Source organism: Neophocaena asiaeorientalis, unplaced genomic scaffold (assembly GCF_003031525.2).
Source record: "Neophocaena asiaeorientalis asiaeorientalis breed wild unplaced genomic scaffold, Neophocaena_asiaeorientalis_V1.1 scaffold253, whole genome shotgun sequence".
NCBI lineage: Eukaryota > Metazoa > Chordata > Mammalia > Artiodactyla > Phocoenidae > Neophocaena > Neophocaena asiaeorientalis.
Genome location: NW_020174553.1, coordinates 5,410,590 through 5,430,231, shown reverse-complemented (window position 1 = coordinate 5,430,231; position 19,642 = coordinate 5,410,590). Strand labels below are relative to the sequence as shown.

General features: G+C 40.1%; 1 protein-coding gene across 1 annotated transcript in view; it reads left to right on the top strand.

The window, feature by feature from the left end:
- ME1 (malic enzyme 1) overlaps positions 1-19,642 on the top strand; it is a 184,510-nt gene that overhangs the window by 12,886 nt on the left and 151,982 nt on the right. Inside the window, exon 2 of the mRNA XM_024757451.1 lies at positions 16,055-16,188. The gene's annotated coding sequence lies outside the window, so the exon portion shown is untranslated. The remainder of the gene's footprint in view (positions 1-16,054; positions 16,189-19,642) is intronic.

Below are 19,642 nucleotides of genomic sequence, written 5' to 3'. Positions count from 1 at the left end.
CTTAGGATGCTTTGTATTTCTGCGGTGTCTGTTGTAACTACTCCTTTTTCATTTCTAATTTTATTGATTTTAGTCCTCTCCCTCTTTTTCTTGATGAGTCTGGCTAATGTTTCATCAATTTTGTTTATCTTCTCAGACTACCATCTTTTAGTTTTATTGATCTTTGCTACTGTTTTCTTTGTTTCTATTTCATTTATTTCTCCTCTGATCTTTATGATTTCTTTCCCTCTACTAACTTTGGGTTTTGTTTGTTCTTGTTTCTCAAGTTCCTTAGGTGTAAGGTTAGATTGTTAATTTAATATGTTTCTTGTCCCTTGAGGTAGGATTGTATTGCTATAGACTTCCCTCTTAGAACTGCTTTTGCTGCATCCCATAGGTTTTGGAGCATTGTGTTTTCCTTGTCATTTGTCTCTAGGTATTTTTTTTTTCCTTTTGATTTCCTCAGTGATCTCTTGGTTATTTAGTAACATATTGTTTAGCCTCCATGTGTTTGTGTTTTTTACGTTGTTTTCCCTGTAATTGATTTCTAATCTCATAGCGTTGTGGTCAGAAAAGATGCTTGATATGATTTCAGTGTTCTTAAATTTACTGAGGCTTGATTTGTGACCGAAGATGTGGTCTATCCTGGAGAACGTTCCCTGTGTACTTGAGAAGAAAGTGTAATCTGCTGTTTTTGGAAGGGGTGTCCTATAAATATCAATTAAATTTATCTGGTCTACTGTGTCATTTAAAGCTTGTGTTTCCTTATTAATTTTCTGTTTGGATGATCTGTCCATTGGTGTAAGTGAGGTGGTTATAAAGTCCCCCACTATTCTTGTGTTACTGTCGATTTCCTCTTTTATAGCTGTTAGCAGTTTCCTTATGTATTGAGGTGCTACTATGTTGGGTGTATATATATTTATAATTGCTATATCTTCTTCTTGGCTTGATCCCTGATCATTATGTAGTGTCCTTCCTTCTCTCTTGTAACATTGTTTATTTTAAAGTCTATTTTATCTGATATGAGTATTGCTACTCCAGCTCTCTTTTGATTTCCATTTGCATGGAATATCTTTTTCCATCCCCTCACTTCCAGTCTGCATGTGTACCTAGGTCTGAAGTGGGTCTCTTGTAGATAGCATATATCTGGGTCTTGTTTTTGTTTCCATTCAGTGAGCCTGTGTCTTTTGGTTGGAGTATTTAATCCATTCACATTTAAGTAAATTATCGATATGTATATTCCCATGACCATTTTCTTAATTGTTTTGTGTTTGTTTTTGCAGGTCCTTTTCTTCTCTTGTGTTTCCCACTTAGGGAAGTTCCTTTAGCATTTGTTGTATAGCTGGTTTGCTGGTGCTGAATTCTATTAGCTTTTGCTTGTCTGTAGAGCTTTTGATTTCTCCATCGAATCTGAATGAGATCTTTGCCCTGTAGAATAATCTTGCTTGTCGGTTCTTCCCTTTCATCACGTTAAATATGTCATGCCACTCCCTTCTGGCTTGTAGAGTTTCTGCTGAGAAATCAGCTGTTAACCCTATGGGAGGTTATGTATGTTATTTATATGTTATTTGTCGTTTTTCCCTTGCTGCTTTCAGTAATTTTTCTTTGTCTTTAATTTTTGCCCGTTTGATTACTATGTGTCTCAGCATGTTTCTCCTTGGGTTTATCCTGTGTGGGACTCTCTGCACTTCCTGGCCTTGGGTGGCTGTTTCCTTTCCCATGTTAGGAAAGTTTTCCACTATAATCTCTTCAAATATTTTCTCTGGTCTTTTCTCTTTCTCTTTTCCTTCTGGGACCCCTATAATGTGAATTTTGTTGCATTTAAGTTGTCCGAGAGGTCTCTTAGGCTGTCTTCATTTCTTTTCTTTCTTTTTTCTGGAAGGTTGCTTATCTCCATTTCATTTAGTTGTTTTTCTAGGGTTTTATCTTATTCCTTCATCTGGTACATAGCCCTCTGCCTTTTCATCTTGTCTCTTTCTGTGAATGTGGTTTTTGTTCCACAGGTTGCAGGATTGTAGTTCTTCTTGCTTCTGCTGTCTGCCCTCTGGTGGGTGAAGGTATGTAAGAGGCTTGTGCAGTTTTCCTGATGAGAGGGACTGGTGGTGGGTAGAGCTGGGTGTTGCTCTGGTGGGCAGAGCTCAGTAAAACTTTAATCTTCTTTAATCTGCTGATGGGTGTGGCTGGGTTCCCTCCCTACTGGTTGTTTGGCACGGGGAGACCCAACACTGGAGCCTACTTGGGCTCTTTGGTGGGGCTAATGGCTGACTCTGGGAAGGCTCAGGCCAAGCAGTACTTCCTAGAACTTCTGCTGCCAGTGTCTTTGTCGTCATGGTGAGCCACAGCCGCCCCCTGCCTCTGCAGGAGACCCTCCAACACTAGCAGGTAGGTCCGTTTCAGTCTCTTACAGGGTCACTGCTCCATCGCCCTGGGTCCCGATGCGCACACTGCTTTGTGTGTGCCCTCCAAGAGTGGAGTCTCTGTTTCCCCCAGTCCTTTCGAAGTCCTGCAATCAAATCCCATTAGCCTTCAAAGTCTGATTCTCTGGGAATTCCTCCTTCCGTTGTCCGGCCCCCAGGTTGGGAAGCCTGACGTGGGCTCAGAACCTTCACTCCAGTGGGTGGACTTCTGTGGTCTAAGTGTTCTCCAGTCTGTGAGTCACCCACCCACAGTTATGGGATTTGATTTTACTGTGATTGCGCCACTCCTGCCGTCTCACTGCGACTTCTCCTTTGTCTTTGGATGTGGGGTGTCCTTTTTGGTGAGTTCCAGTGTCTTCCTCTTGATGAATGTTCAGCAGTTAGTTGTGATTTCAGTGCTCCCGCAAGAGGGAGTGAGAGCACGTCCTTCTCCTCCACCATCTTGAACCAATTCTAGGTTGACGGTTGTTTTCCTTCAATGCTTTAATAATGCCATTTCTCTTTCTCTTGGCCTCCCTTATTTCTGATGAGAAATCTGCAGTCATTTGAAATGTCATGTGTATGTGATGTCATTTTTCTTTGGCTCATTTAAAGTTGTTTATTTTTTAGTTTTCAGCAACTTGAATATAATTTTTCTGGGTTTGGATTTCTTTATCTTCTTGGGGTTTGCTGAGCTTCTTGAGTTTTTCAGTTTATGTCTTGTGCTAACATTGGTACGTTTTTAGCCATTATTTCTCCAAATGTTTTTTCTTTTTCCTCTGCTTTTGGATTCTGTTGAAATAAGTAGTAGGCCTTTTGGTATTGTCCCACAGGTCCCTGAGCCTCTGACTTTTTTTTCAGTCTTTTTTTTCTTTTCAGATGGTTAATTTCTAATTATCTATCTTTAAGTTAATTGAGTCTCTGCTCTTATACCTCGTTTCTGTTCTTGAGCCCATCCAGTGAATATTTTATGTCAGTTATTGTATTTTTCAGTTCTAAAATTTCCATTTGGTTTTTTATAGCTTTTCTTTCTTGGCCAAAACTTTTTATCTTTCCATTTGTTTCAAAATGTTTGGCCCTTATGGTTTGTGGCATAGTTGCAGTAACATTGTAAGTCTTCCTGTGATAATTCCATTGTATGTGTCATCTCAGGACTGGCGTTTGTTGATTTTTTTCCCTTTGAGAATTAACACTTTCCTGTTCCTTTATATGCTCAGTAATTTTTGCATGTATTCTGGATATTTTGCATATTAGGAGACTCTAGGTTTTGGTTAAATCCTCAAGGGAATGCTGTTCTTTTTAGTTTTTTGCAGCCACTCAACCTTTCAGTTTGTAATTTCTGTAGTATTTCAAACTTTCAGTTTGAAAGTTGGACTCACGTTCTATGGGTTGTGGTTCCAGTATCAATTATGTTTTCAAAGCCTACTTTGTAGTTCTGCTTGGATCTGTTCATCATGTGTACTGCTTAGTGGCCAGTGTAGGATCTATGCAGTGGTTTACTCTATAGTTTAGTTCTGAGGTCCTTTGTTATGCTGTTTAAGATCAGATCTATACGTGCGTATCTTAGAGGTGACCTCAGGAGTTTATGTACAACTTTATGAGATTACTTTCTTGAGTTTCCTTTTCTCTGTGATCTTTCTGATACTTTTTGTCTTCTTGAGGTCCCCCCTTTCCAGCCCAGTAGCCAGAAAACTGGGCCTTTAGTTTCCCCGCTCTGCTATGTGTTTCTTCCAGGTGCGTTTGTGTCTGGAGCCAAGTTTTACTGGAAGACAGAGAAAAATGCAACAGACATTTGACCCATGATCTTGGGGCCATTGCTCCTTTGTTTAAAAGGAATGATTTTCCTCCCTCAGAATTTTAGACATCTGCAGTGGCTCCTGCCACCCACTATGGGATTGCCTGGGGTTTGGGACTGGAGAGAATGGAAAATAATAGTGAATCTCCCTCCTCTTTGACCTTTAAAAAGAGTACCCTTTTCTGATTCTTGGACCAGAAGGAGAAATCTTCTGTTGGCCACTCTTTTTGCCTGCACTCAGTTGCATTCGCAGCCTTTGTGCTGCTTTTTGAGTCAAGGTCAGTTGATTACAGAGGGATATGAAAAAAAAAAAGCCAGGTCATACTGGAGGGCAAACTCCAAGAAATGTCACTGATGCTTTGGTGGTACCTTGGATTCTGGTCTTCTTCCCCAGTTCTTCTCCTACCATTTACCCTTCAGAGTTTTCACGTGGCTGCTCAGTGCATTGTATGCAAGGTCTATAGTTGGATTTAGTGGGAGAGACAAGGAAAAGTATGCTTATACCATCTTGCACAGGACCAGAACCCTTAGATTGTTATTTTAAAGGTGGGAATGTGTGAAACTAAGTCTAACTTGATTTTAAGTTTCAGGGGAAAAAAAAATGGGGGAATCAGCTCTCAAATGTTTATTCACATTTTTTTGCCCAGTTTACTGGGGACATATTTTCTACAGCCAAATAAATATTAGTAATAAAGGTTATTCTGTGGAAAATGGTTCATTTCTATGTAGAGTTCTGTGGAAATATTTCTGTATTCTAAGGATTTAGAAAGATGATTTTTTTTTTTTTACATCTATGTAGTACTTCACTTCTGTTCCTCTTCATGTTATGATGAAAAAAATACTACAGAAATTACAAGATTCAAAGTTCCTTGGTGGAGGTGGGTTGCAGGGTGGTTATGCTGGTTTGTATTAAAGCTTCATCTTTCAACATAGCTGCTCATAGGCCCTGGAATATAGTTAAGTATTCTGCAAAAAAAAAAGTTTATTGAAGGGATACATGAGGGATCATTCTTGAAGTCATTCTTATAGCTCTGTTCTACCTTTCAGATGTGGCCATAACCTCTCCACAGGTCACATGCCATTTGAGGGATGTTGATGCTGTTGGGTGTGTGTTGGAGAATCTCTTCCCTTTAGTGAGTATAAGGATGACCAGTGTATCATTTAGAATTAGACTTTGCGGGCTTCCCTGGTGGCACAGTGGTTGAGAGTCCGCCTGCCGATGCAGGGGACATGGGTTCGTGCCCTGGTCTGGGAGGATCCCACATGCCGCGGAGCAGCTGGGCCCGTGAGCCATGGCCACTGAGCCTGCGTGTCTGGAGCCTGTGCTCCGCAGCGGGAGAGGCCACAACGGTGAGAGGCCTGCGTACCGCAAAAAAAAAAAAAGAAACAACAACAAAAAAACAAAATCATGCCGCGGAGCAGCTGGGCCCGTGAGCCATGGCCACTGAGCCTGCGTGTCTGGCGCCTGTGCTCCGCAGCGGGAGAGGCCACAACGGTGAGAGGCCTGCGTACCGCAAAAAAAAAAAAAAGAAACAACAACAAAAAAACAAAAAAAAAGAAATAGAATTAGACTTCGCTACATATAACAAACAAAAAACAACAAAACAGCAGTGACTCACTTAAGACCTAGCTTATTTCTCTTTCACCCATGAAGGAACTTAGAGGTAGACAGTCCGGGGCTGTTTGGTGGGTCCACAGAGTCATCAGGGACATTGCTGCTCTGTCGTCTTCAAGAGCACTTCTTGGTCCTAACCAGCTATAGGTTTATAGACATCATCTACTCTTTCCAAGCTGGCCGCTGGAAGAAATGAGATAAACACAAGAAGGCCTCCTTTCCAGTGGAGTCAGCTTTCTTTAAGGAGCCTTTCCCGCAATGCACGCAACACTTCTGCTTCCATATCATTGCTCAGGACTTCGTCACATGACCGCATCTCACTCCAGGGGAGTCTGGAATGGTAGTCTTTCACCTGATACATGACCGCCCTACATAATATTAGGATTTTCTTGCTGGGGAGGAAAGGGAGAACAGATGTTACAGTAGGCAACTGGCCGTCTCTGCCCAAGCCAGAGCTGCCGGAAACATAAGGATAGTGATTTAACCAATGTAAATAAGAAATACGATTATCTTATTCTTGGAAAATGAGATAAATGGTTCTTAATATGTTTTACTATCCTTACAGGTTCACTGTATAAAAATAAATACACAAAAATATGACAGGTTTGTTTCCCTCCCATTTCTGTGCCCCGGCTAGCTGTTTTCCCTTGCTGGGAACTGCTGCTTCTGGTGACCAGGGTTTCCATTATAGACCAGAAATATTCTACAAAGTGTGTTTTTAAATATTGTTTGAAGTTAATTTTCATATGTTAAGTTGTCACTGATGTAGGGTATGAATCCCTTAGTGTGGTGGAGAGGAGGTGGTGGTATACAGGGAACGGGCGCAGCTGGGGGGAAGTGTGTGAATTAGACAGAGACGCGGAAAACAGGGAGTCGTGGTCCCCTGCTGAGTCCTTTGTTAGTTGCCTGGTACTCTGAAACTGGTTCTGAAGCATGGCTTTTTCTTTCTTCACTGAGCCACCTTGAGTATCGGGATTCCTCAGTGTAGGAGTCACACATACTGTGTGGTGAGTGCTGCCGGCTCCCTGGTAGCATTTTCATTAGACGGCATAACTCACCAGGAAAACAACAACGACAACTAGATTTAAGGTTTAAAACTTTAACTAGTCAACAGGGCTTGCCTCTTTCATCATTCTTCCCACAGCTGGTGTTTCCTTCACTCTGCTCTCTCCAGGAAGCCACGCTTTTCTACATCGGGGTTTGTGCCTCTCTTTCCGGCATTACCACCTCCAGCGTTTCAGCTGGTCAACCCCTCCTCTTCTACTTGTCCTTAGATCTCAGTTGAACCTCACCGCTCAGTGAGCTCTTCCTTTTTAACCCTCCAGATGAATTTAGATCTTACGTTTTGCCTTTTCTTTCCCCTGTACTTATCACATTGTTATTTTAGAGTTATTTGTGTAGCTCTTCCTATAATGTCCTGTTAAGCTCTCTGGACTGCAAACTTCATGAAGCTTTGAACCACATTCAGCATGTCAGTGTTCCACTGGTTTAGTGCCTGTAAGCATTGTGAGCATTCGCTCAACAAATACTTGTTGAAAAATATTTGGTTAATTTTGTATCCACTTGACTGGGCCACTGGGTGCCCAGAAGTTTGCTCAGATATTATTTGGGGTATGTCTAGGAGGGTGTCTCTGGATGAGATTAACATTTGAATCGGTAGACTGAGTGAAGCACACTTCCCTCCCTCATGTGGGTGGGCCTCATTCAATCTGTTGAAGGCCTGGATAGAACAAAAGGGCTGACCCTTCTGTGAGTAAGAGGGAACCCCTCTTGCCGGACCGCCTACAGGCTGGGACACCAGTTTTTTCCTACCTTTGGACCTGAACTGAATCTTTGGTTCTTCCTGGGTCTTGAACTTACGGGCCTTCACACTAGAACCATACTATTGGCACTCCTGGTTTCTCCAGCCGTTGAACTTGGACTAGACCTACACCATTGGCTCTTCCGAGTCTCCAGCTGTACTGGCTCTGTTTCTCTGGAGAACCCCGATCAATACAGTGAACTTCACAGTCTTCCATAAAATAACTCTTGAGAGGAGATAGAATGTTTCTGAAAATCTCAACTGTGGATCTGAAGTAAGAAAGCCATCTTGTGGTATTTCTGGGAATATCATGTGAAGTATGCATCCCTTAGGACACCGAAGCATAATTTTCTGCAATAATTCTTAACATGTTTTTTGCCAAAGTCCCCTTTGGAAATCTGGGGAAGTCTGTGACTCCTTAAATCACTGGTTTAAATAAATAGTGTTTGAAATAAAGAGTGTTACAAAAGAAACCGATTATATTGAAATATAGATATCAGAATATTGAAAAAATAAATGTGGGATATTATAAGATATATTCCTCTTTATCAGAGACTTAAATAGCAAGATAATATACTTAAATACGGGCAATTTAAAATAAAATTTTATTTTGTAAAGAGGTCAGTATGAAGGTCATCGATATGACTAGACTGTATGCCTGTTTATGTTATAAAACAACCATATTTTGGGTCTAAAACTACTGTAATTTCAAAGTGATGATAAGCATAAATGGTATTTCAAGATATATGTCACAGATGTAATGTGATATGAAAATATTTGTTATTTCTGTTGATGACATAATCACAGGAACTACTACTATTTCTCTTCTCCCTTCTTTTATAATGGAAGGAAACACTAAATTTCATGCAGTTAGTGAGAAAAGATGTCCACATTTAAAGATTCCTGAATTATACCCACTGATTCCTTGAGGGTCTGTCATTATTAGGTCCTTGGACCTTAGGTTCAGAACCTTTGGTAGGGTTCTAAATTGGGTCTTCACAAAAAGTACTGACAGGGTCTCTAAAAACTGATTCTTAAATTCAGGAGTTTTCTGACAATACCAAGAATGTGAAGAATAAAAGTCAGTATTTACTTAGTTCTTGTATATTCATGGTTTTGTTTTAAAAGTTATTATTAGTAACTCACGCATTTTTATCAATATAATACTTTATAATTCACATAGGATGCAAAAATATCTGGTCTCATTTTATCCTCTCAGCAACCAAACGAGACACACATAACATGCACATCTACTGTGTGTTCCATATGTTTGATTACTCCTATTTAGTAGATGCGAAAGTTGAGGAGAGCCTGCATTTAACCCCAGGCACTTTAAGTACCTGCTCAAAATCATAGTGTTAAATAATATCTCCTTGTGAACCAAACTTGGGTCTAAATCCAGATAGTATGCTCTATAGACTTATATTGCCATGAATTCATATTTGTTAGTGAATTATGTGTGTAAATTTAAAGTGTATGGATTAATGGAACCTATGATATATTCAAAATGTACTAGACAGCTGCCTACAACAAAGAATTATCTAGCCCAAAATGTCACTAGTGCTGAGGTTGAGAAACCCTTGTTTAGATGAAGGTACTTAAAAAAAATTCCTCACAAACTCTAGCACTTAGGCTGACAGGTAGAAATGTCTTTTTGTCATACTAAGTTGATCTTGAATACCTGGTTCAAAGTCATTTTAAAAAGCTGTTACAAGTGGATTAATTTAATTAAATAATCTAATGTATGTGTGGAAAGCGCAATTGTTATTTGAGAGATTTCAAATCATGAGCGCTCTGTATTAGTGCACATATGAAAACATTTTAGTTTGAATTTGAATTAGGTGTGTTGGTTATTCAAAATAGAGCTACAGAGAACTGAACTACATGAAACTGAAAAGTTGTTTCAGATCCATATATTTATTTATCCATTTGTTTATTTAAAATTGATCGAGGCACTGCTCCATCCTGATGTTGGATTAGGTGCTGTCATACAGACATGAATAGCATAGCGCCTGTCCGTCAGAAGCACCTAGATCTCTGGGCGAAATAGTAGTTAAACAGAAATAATGAAATATGGGAAGTTCCATGATAGAAGTACGTGGTGCTGTAGGAGAACATTGGAGGACACCTCCCTAATCCAGAGAGAAGGAGGAAGGCCACCATTCAGGAATCGGCAAGGGTCATTTACAAATTCATGTGTGATTTAATTGGTAACTCAGTGTATTGGATTGCTGTCTACTTTGAGGCTGTAGATTCTTCTACCTCAAAGAGGGAGGAAATCAAATGAAGGCACAATAGACAGTTACCTTGTGGTCCTGATCTTTCTGGTTCACTGTCTTGAGTATTCGCTTTACTTATTATCGTAGGCATATTTAGAGGGTTTTGTCTGAGTCACATGTATAATATATTTGTTGGAATAGCGTAAATGTCCGTGTGATTACTAGAGACTCTTCTGGCGATGGGTATTACCCATTTGGTTTGGATTATTCATATACATTTCAATCTGTGATCTTAGACTTGGTTTTATCGTTTGTGTACATTGGTAGTTTCAATAGTTTATTAAGAATTACCAGTCTGCTTCCTTAACAGGGACTTTTCTCTACTGTGAAATTCGCCTTAGAACTTCTTTGAGAACAGTAGAACTCCATTCTGCTGAAAGGATTTTGAAACCTCATTAATGATTTTAAGACTTACATTTGGAAAATATAGTGTTGACATTGATGGGTAACAATTTCTCAGCCTTATAAGGAATCTATAAAGTTCTGACTTTTAAGTAAGAAATACTTGACCTATTAAACATCTCATCTGATATTTTAAAAATCCTTTTGCTCCCTTAGGTAGAGGTGTTCTTTCTTTTTTAAAACTGAGCAAACATCACTTAAACTACAATGTAGTTATACTTGCTATATCCTGTAATACCTAGATGAAATAAGTTTGGGGTATTGTACAATTATGATATTTTCTTATAAGTTTTAGTGTATCTAGGGCCAAGTGTATTTTAGATATATTTTTATAATCATTACTTATATCAGTTTAAATTACTTTATATCAGATATCTGTAAGAATTAATTGCTATGTAATAAAGCCAAATATTTTTTCTTAAAGATGTTAATATATTGATTTTAAATAATTGATTTTTCTGTCTCTTAAAGGAGACTATTACCAGAGAACTTGACTGCACAACTGAATGCATTCAAAATAATCATATTATTTTTCTGATGTAAACTTTACCTTGGAAATGTATATTCCATCTGGCTGATGGTTTTTTTGAAGAAATGAGATTGTATACCACTAGGAAAATTTTAAAAGTTATTATCTATGTTGTCAATTAGAATTAAAAAAAAATCAGTTTCAAAGGACAATTTTTGGCAATCTGGAAGACTTGGGGGAAGGAACCATTCAGTAGAATGTGTCCAGGGCAAATGTCCAGTATCTCCTCTCATTCTATAGATATGAAATATGCACATAAACTATGTTAATACATTTGAAATTATTATATTTAAAACTAAAGCTCAATTTGATCTCTTCATTTCAGAACAATAAATAATAAAAATGTAAAGGTCTCTCCTTTTGTACTCTTTACATATAAATAATTTCTCCCCAAAATTACTGTCAACAAAATTGTAAAACATATTTTCATAAGACCTTTTAGGACAGATATGCCATATTATCTGTAATGTCACATTTATCAAATCTGTATGTAGTTCAGTCAAAATCATAAGTTATGAAAAAAATTTGGTAAAGAAATTGAAGACAAATTAGCTTTTAAAAAAGGTATTTTAAAATTTGGAATGTGAAATGCATCCATAATTTGCTAAGCAAACTTTAAGTTATTTTAATTATATTCTTTTCACATGAGCAAATTAGCTGCTGAATTGATTTTTTAATAGAACCTAATAAAATTTAGCACAGTGAAATTCACTCTTTTATTGCAGAGCACAGGCTCCGGACGCGCAGGCCAGCGGCCATGGCTCACGGGCCCAGCCGCTCTGCAGCCTGTGGGATCTTCCCGGACCGGGGCACGAACCCGCATCCCCTGCATTGGCAGGCGGACTCTCAACCACTGCGCCACCAGGGAAGCCCTACTTCTCTTCGTTTTGACAAGTGTACAATGTTGTGTAACCAGCGCCACAATCAAGAAAAGTTCCACCACCTCGAAAATATTCCCTCGTGCTGCCCCTTTGTAGTCAGCTCTTCTCTCCACTCCCCGACCCGAGAACTGATCTTTTTAATCCTTATAATTTTGCTGCTTCCAGAATGTCAAATAAACGAAGCCACGCAGTATGTAACCTTTTGCGTCTGGCTTCCTTCATTAGCATAATGCATTTGCAGTTCATTTATGTTTCTTGTTTCAGTAGTTTTTCTTTTTTTTACTATTGAGTAATATTCTTGTGTACTAGTGTAGCTTAGTTGTTTCAGGTTTTTTGCGATTATTACTTTCCACTGTCTTTTCTTCTGTGGCCTCTCGCGTTGCGGAGCACAGGCTCTGGACGCGCAGGCTCAGTGGCCATGGCTCACGGGCGCAGCCGCTCCGCGGCATGTGGGATCTTCCCGGACCAGGGCACGAACCCGTGTTCCCTGCATCGGCAGGCGGACGCTCAACCACTGCGCCACCAGGGAAGCCCTTTTCTACTTCTTTAAACCTTCTTTCTTCACTTTTCTGCTTTGTCTTCTCCGAAACGTATAATAGCAACTGTATAGTTACGGCAAATCAGTAATTGATTAATGATTTATTAATGATTAATGTGTTAATCCAACACATTTTTTGTTGATCATCTACAAAGTGATGAGTAGTATTCTGGGCACTAGGGATTCACTGGTTGAATAAAACATACAAACATCTCTGCCCTAATATGATTATGGCTTCAAACATTAAAATTAATGAATTCTGTTGTCATAATGCATTACCATACATGTAGAAATTATCTTAAAGATTTTTGTGATTTAGGTAATGTTTTCCTTTTTGCCATTCAGCTTGATTATTTTTAGTCATTATACAGGGAAAAAAGAAAAACTACTGAAGTTCGTTGGAAACATTAAAGACTGTTAGTGTGGAATATAGATCCTATTTGTTGTTTTTATGGCAATAGTTTCTAATAAATTACTCCGGACAAAGTTTCTTTCTCAGTTATGTTTGCTCTGTGCAAACATGGTTTCTAATATAAGTCTCCTGTTATGCCAGGAATTTTGTTTTCATTTTTGCTTGAGAGTCTCAGTTTTCTCAAGAAGATATACATAGATTAATTAGTAGAGTCTAGAAGAATAGTTGTCCTGTTTGTTGCCCTCAGCAGTGAAACAACATACCATTCTGCTGTGTAGGGATCTAGTCCAAAAGGTTTTTTAAGGAGGAAGGAAAGTAAAAGAAAGAAAAAGAGAAAAACAGGGTTGAACCTAGAGTGTATGAGAACACTTTTAGGTAATTAGGATTATAGGTGATCTGGAAACCTAATATATGTATAGCTAAGCTTTTCAACTACATAAAAGACTTAATAGAAGTCATTTGAAAGTTAGAACTTGCATGTGTACTTTGGATACAATGTCCTTTGTTGGATAGGCCCTGCAGGAGAACCCTAAGGTAAAAATTCTTTGAAACAGGTATATGTTACCTTAACTTTTTAATAAGGAGAATGTATTAAGTTAGGGTGTCACTGTCAAGTTTTAGATGTAACTGACCTGTTTATAAATTTCTGCAAAATATATTAATATGTCTTTGTTAGTATGAAAAAATGCATTAGAGAGCCGGAATTATTACATTGTTCAAAATTCAACTTATTGTTTCTCTGAATACTTTTTGGGAAGCTGCTGGTTGGTAGGAATCACATTGATGTGTCATTCTTAAAACTGCTGTATATATTTAAAAATTTTCAGGGGTTTTAAGATTTAAGTTTACATATTCATTGATTTTTTAAAAATTCACAAAGAGTAGTAATAGGATATGAATCCAGTCATAGGACTTTAACTCTTTAACTTGGCCCAGTTCTTCAGATTTCTAAGCCCTAGTGGTTTGTTTGTTTCTGTTTAAGAGTTGAATTTGTACTTTAGTGCGTGTTGGAAAATTTGGCTAACAGCCTATGGGAGTTTGTAGTTACTAAACATCAAAGAATATAGCAAGAGATATCCAGGTGGTGTTATCATTTACATGGCATAAGGTATGGTAAACCTGTTAGACTGAGGAATTGTTTCAGACCAAACATTGGAAAATTCATATAAAAAGACTGGCTAATGACACCAATAGATGAGTTAATGCCATTATAAAGAGAAAGAACGAGCATATGTTAGTACTTCCGATAATGAGCCTTATTCTCAGAATACCAATATTTTGATTATTATTTTTACAGGCAGATTTTCAAGGGCATAACATTCAAAAGTTTGCTGCTTCTTCACATATATTCATATGTTTTTGAGACTTTAACTTCAGCCTAGCTTTTTTCCCATTTTTAATTTCCAAGTTTTCATTTCAAGCTAGAGAGAAGTCTATTGTCTTCTTTTTCAAATAGATTACTGTATATAATTCTGCTTCATTTCTAGGAAGCAGACATTTTACATTATATCTTTATATTTTAAAGTATTTTACTTTATGTCCTTATAAAAAGTTTTATATCTTTATAACAAGTTGTGCTTTTAGCAGGTGAAGTATGCCTTCCATTTTGTAGATTCCTTTTTCACAAAAACATGCCTTTCTTGTTACTTTAAATTTTAAATGTAATTTTACCAGGCTTGATAGGCTAGTTTCCTGAGCAGCAGTTTTAATGTTTTTAAAATTTTAATGTCAGTCTCTAAAATATTTAAAACTTTCTATTTATCTTGCACGTTACTGAGGTCTAATGTCAGTTACTGTTCTGAGCACTAGGGATAAAGCAGTGAAAAACAAACAGACAAAATTCCCTGACCTCGTGGAGTTTGCATTCTGGTGGGGACACAAACCACAAATGAAAAAGAAAATGGCATGGAAGGGTTCTAGCAACACCGCAGTGTCTCCTGGTGCGGACGGGGACGCCAGGCAAGAGGATAGAGAGGCTGCGCTGGTCCGCTGTGCTCCAGGCATCTGGGAGGGGGTGATGGCACCAGGCACGGCCGGACACCCTGGATTATCCTCTTGGAGGGGGACCATCCTGCTGCTGTCCACGTGTATTAGAACTCCAGAGGACCCCCGGCTGGGCATGTAATGGGGCTTTTGTAGTGAAGGAATGGCTGCTGGTGGGGCAAAACATCTTGGAAACGGGCACCAGCCGTGCCAATAGCACGTGGAGCAAACCCGCCCATCATCACGCTGGGGCCAGACCCAAAGCAGTCAGTCTTATCTTGGGCTTCAGTATCTCCAGGGAGATCCTAATCTTCCAGATTAATGACTACTGGGTTTATCTGCTATTACTTCCCCTCGTATTATATCGTGGCCAGTCTCCTAGGTCCATTCTGGGTTTTTGTATGCACTCATCAGTTCTATTTTGTTTGCTTGTTTTTGAGTTTGTAATGCTGTTGTTTTGTACAGTCAGTGTTCATGTAAACAGATGATGTAGGTATAATAATAAGGTTCGAATGGGCTTACTGGGTGAGTCTGGAAAGGCTTTAGAGAGGAGGGAGCGTTTGAGGTATGGCTTGAAAGGAGAGAAGCAGGGAAGGAAGACATTCTTGACTGTGGTATAGTGCAAGAAGAAAGGGGTGCGGCATGTCCAGGCAATGGTGAGAAGTTTTGTGTAACTAGGAGTGTATAATTAGTGAGAGATAGCTTGGGAGAGGAATGTTGGAAAAGGTACCGCGGAATCATAGATAAGGCGTCTCCTGACCTATTTTATACATAGAAACACAGCAGGGGACTTCCCTGGTGGTCCAGGGGTTAAGAATCGGTCTTGCAATGCAGGGGACACTGGTTTGATCCTTGGTCGGGGAGCTAAGATCACACATGTTGCAGGACAACTAAGCCTGTGCGCCGCAATTACTGAGCCCACGCGCTCTGCAGCCCGCACGCCACATCTAGAGAGGAGCCCGTGCACTGCAACAAAGAGCCCGCATGCCACAACGAAAGATCCCGCGTGCCGCAACTAAGATTTGATGCAACCAATAAATAAATAAAAAAGAAACACAGCAGGTCGTAGGTGACCTACTCATGTTCATCATTTAAAAACCTTTTGTAATAACTACTATTCATTTTTAAATTTAATGGTACTAATACTGATAATTATATCTTCTTTCATTTGCGTGGCTTCAGATAATTTCCTCCTATCCATTGCCTGATTTTATCCTAACATTATCTAAGTGACACAGATCTGAAAATATTATCCTAATATTTAAAGGTGAGGAAAGTGAGGTATGGAGAGATTACATGGTTTACTCAGTCACATGGCCACGCTTGGAGGGATGCCAGATCTTCTGATTTTCAATTCCATATACTTGTTGGATTTATTTGGTGTGTAGATATGCGTTTTGTCCTTTTCCCCCCTTGAATTATCATGTTTTCCTTTTCTCCATAGGACTTGGCTTTTACCCTGGAAGAGAGACAGCAGTTGAACATTCATGGATTGTTGCCACCTTGCTTCATCAGCCAGGATATCCAGGTCCTTAGAGTAATTAAGAATTTCGAGCACCTGAACTCTGATTTTGACAGGTAACATGTTCCTGAGGGTGATTTTTATATGTCTCATAGGCAACTGTCTAGTTTATTTTTTATCAGATGAGAAAGTTTAAATATTTAGTGCTTTGGAAAGAGTAGCCAACTTCTAGGAAGATTTGCCTGTAAATACAATGATGTTTTGTAAAAAATTTACCCTCTGTAGGAACATCTGAACAAATTAAAGTTTTCTAAACTATATCCTCAGAAAGACTTTTCTCTTGTGATAAAGTTGTTGCTATGAAGGTGAATTACCAGGAAATGCCATTCCAAACTAGGTGAAAGTGGCTTTGAGTCAGACACTAAGTACGTTGTAGGTGAAAGTGCACTTTTTCATCTTCCAAGCGTGGTTCCGACACTTTTGTGAATTTAGGTCACTTACTTTGTTTAGAACCCAGTTTCCATGTTTGTACAAAGATAAAGGTACCCTTGGGAATTAGCTAGCCCTAAGTTGAAATTCTGGCCGTATATCACTAGAGCAAACCACTACACCCACTGCCATGACCACTGCATGTGCCTTGCCCTCTATTTTTGATGCTGCCTTTTCTTATTAAGGTGTTAGACCCATCTACACCTCAGTTTTTCCATTTGTGGGTTGAAGAGAATAATAGTTATTTGAAAATATTTGTTGCGAAGGTTAGAAGAGAGAGCTAACCCAGTGCCTAGTAAGTCTTCGTATTAGTCAGGGTTCTCCAGAGAAATAGAACAGCTAGGATGTGTGTGCGTGTGCGTGTGTGTGTGTGTGTGTGCGCGTGCGTGTACATACACATAATGAGAGGGAGAGAGAGGGAGGGATTTATTGATTGACTGATTGATTTTGATTTCAAAGAATTGGCTCAAGTGATTTTGGAGGCTTGGTCAGTCCTAAATCTCCAGTTGGAGTCCCAGGGAAGAGCTGCAGTTCAAGTCCGAAGGCAGTCTGCTGGCGCAGTTCTTCTTTTGCTCTGGCGTTGGAGGGAAGGCCAGTCTTTGTTCTATTAAGGTTTTCAATTGATTGGATGAGGCTCACACACATTATAGAGGGTAATCTGCTTTATTCAAAGTACGCCAATTTAAATGTGAATCTCATACAAAAACCGCCTTCACAGAAACACCCAGAATAGTGGACCAAGTATCTGGGTGCTGTGTCCTAGCCAAGTTGACACATAAAACTAACCACTCCTTTTCAACTTGGCACCCATGCACGTCTCCTTAAACTAAACTGAATCTCTGCATAAAGACAATAAAAAGTCCTACCTCTGCCTAACATGATAGAACTATCCCAGGTACAACTGAAAACACACTCTTTCCCCAGAAGAGGATATAAAGCCCTTGGTGCTATTTACCCTTCTCGTTGGTATCTCTTAATACTATGATGTAAAGTTAACTATACAGTTGACCCTTGGGGACTTCCCTGGTGGCACAGTGGTTAAGAATCTAGCTGCCAATGCAGGGGACACGCATTGCTGGTCTGGGAAGATCCCACATGCCTCAGAGCAGCTAAGCCTGTGCACCACAACTACTGAGCCTGAGCTCTAGAGCCTGCAAGCCACAACTACTGAGCCCGCGTGCCACGACTACTGAAGCCTGAGCGCCTAGAGCCCGTGCTCCGCAACAAAAGCCACCACAATGAGGAGCCCGCACACCGCAACGAAGAGTAGCCCCAGCTCGCCGCAGCTGGAGAGAGCCTGCATGCAGCGATGAAAAAAAGACCTAATGCAGCCAAAAATAAATATGAATAAATAAATAAATATTTTTTAAAAAGTATAGTTGACGCTTGAACAACATGGGTTTGAACTGTGCAGGTCCACTTATATTTGGATTTTTTCGATGAATGCATCCTACAGTACTACATAATCTGTAGTTGATTGAATCAAATGAGGAACTACAGATATGGAGGGCCAACTATAAGGTTATATGTGGATTTTTGACTGTGTGGGGGTCAGCACCCCAATCTCCACATTGTTCAGGGTCAGCTGTTTTTAAATACTATGATATAAACTCAGTACATCTTAGGTTACATGATAAAGGGATAAGAGAGGGAAAAATTATATTTGTCTACATATATTTGTGTATATATATTACAACTATATATATATTTATATACACATACACGCAAACGTATTCATAACAAAATAAGGAAGAATACACGTGGTAATTACAGTCCTCGTTTCTGTAACTGGTCACGTGATCGGAGCTGGTATTTATGACTACTGTCTGCCCCTACCCATTTCACGCTTCCTTTGCCTTCAGCCAGTACCTCAGCCAGTCTTGACTCCTTACCTGGTACAGTGAGCCAGATCTTTAATTCTGGAGGGTCTGGGCTGTTAGTAGTCCTGTCTGAATTGGGTTGTTGTAGTTTCCCATTGACTTTAATCATGGAGACCCCCTAATGGATCTCTTGTTTTCCAGACACCCTCTTCCTTACCGCCATTATGGAGCGGGAGTCCGATTTCCCCTTGAAGTCAGGGTTGGTCACCCCAGCCAGCACAGTAACTCCCTTCTTTGCCTGTTAGTTCGGAGGCACGCGGTGCCCAAAGCGGCCAGTGGCAGTCTTAACTTCCAGTTCAGTGGAATCATTGTCTCCTGGTGGAAACATTCCTCCCTTTAGAATGAACACTTCTAGGCCAGTGGAGCATCATGGCACAGGGACAGGAAGCAGGAGTTTCGCTGGCGGGTCACTGGGGGATAATGGTGAGTGGTGCCACTTCCATTTCCAGCCCTGTGATTCCGGGACTTGTGCATGCTGGCTATGGGAGAAATAGAACCATATATTGGATGCGGATTCAGAGCATGTATCACCTCCTGGAGTATCTTGCCCCAGCTTTACAAGGTGTTGTCACCTAGCTGGTGCTGTGACTGAGTCTTCAGAAGGCCATTCCACCATTCTGTCAAGCCAGCTGCTTCAGGATGGTGGGGACATGGTAAGACCAGTGGATTCCAATGAGCAAGGGCCCATTGCCTCACTTCATTTGCTGTGGAGTGAGTTCCTTCATCAGAAGTCATGCTGGGTGGAATTCAGTGGATGAGGCATTTTGTAAGTCCATGGAGGGCAGCTTTGGCAGAAGCGTTGTGTGCAGGGAAGGTAAGTCTTCATACAGAGCAAGTGTCTCTTCCAGTGAGAACCAGTGCCGTTCCTTCCGTGATGGAAGCTGTCCAGTGTAATCAACCTGCCACCAGGTAGCTTGCTGATCACGCCATGGGATGGCGGCATATCAGGGGCTCAATGTCGGTCCCTGCTGCTGGCGGATGGGACTCTCAGCAGTGTCTGTGGCCAGGTCCGCCTTGGTGCGTGGAAGTCCCTGTTGCTGAGCCCATGGATACCCTCCATCCCTGCCATGGCCACTTCTTTTATGAGCCTGTAAGTGATGACGGGGCAGCTGAGGACAGAGGCTGACTCAGTTTATTCAACATGTATATTTGCTTCTTAAATTCCTTCACCATCCCTTTCACATATTTCTTAAGTCCTTCC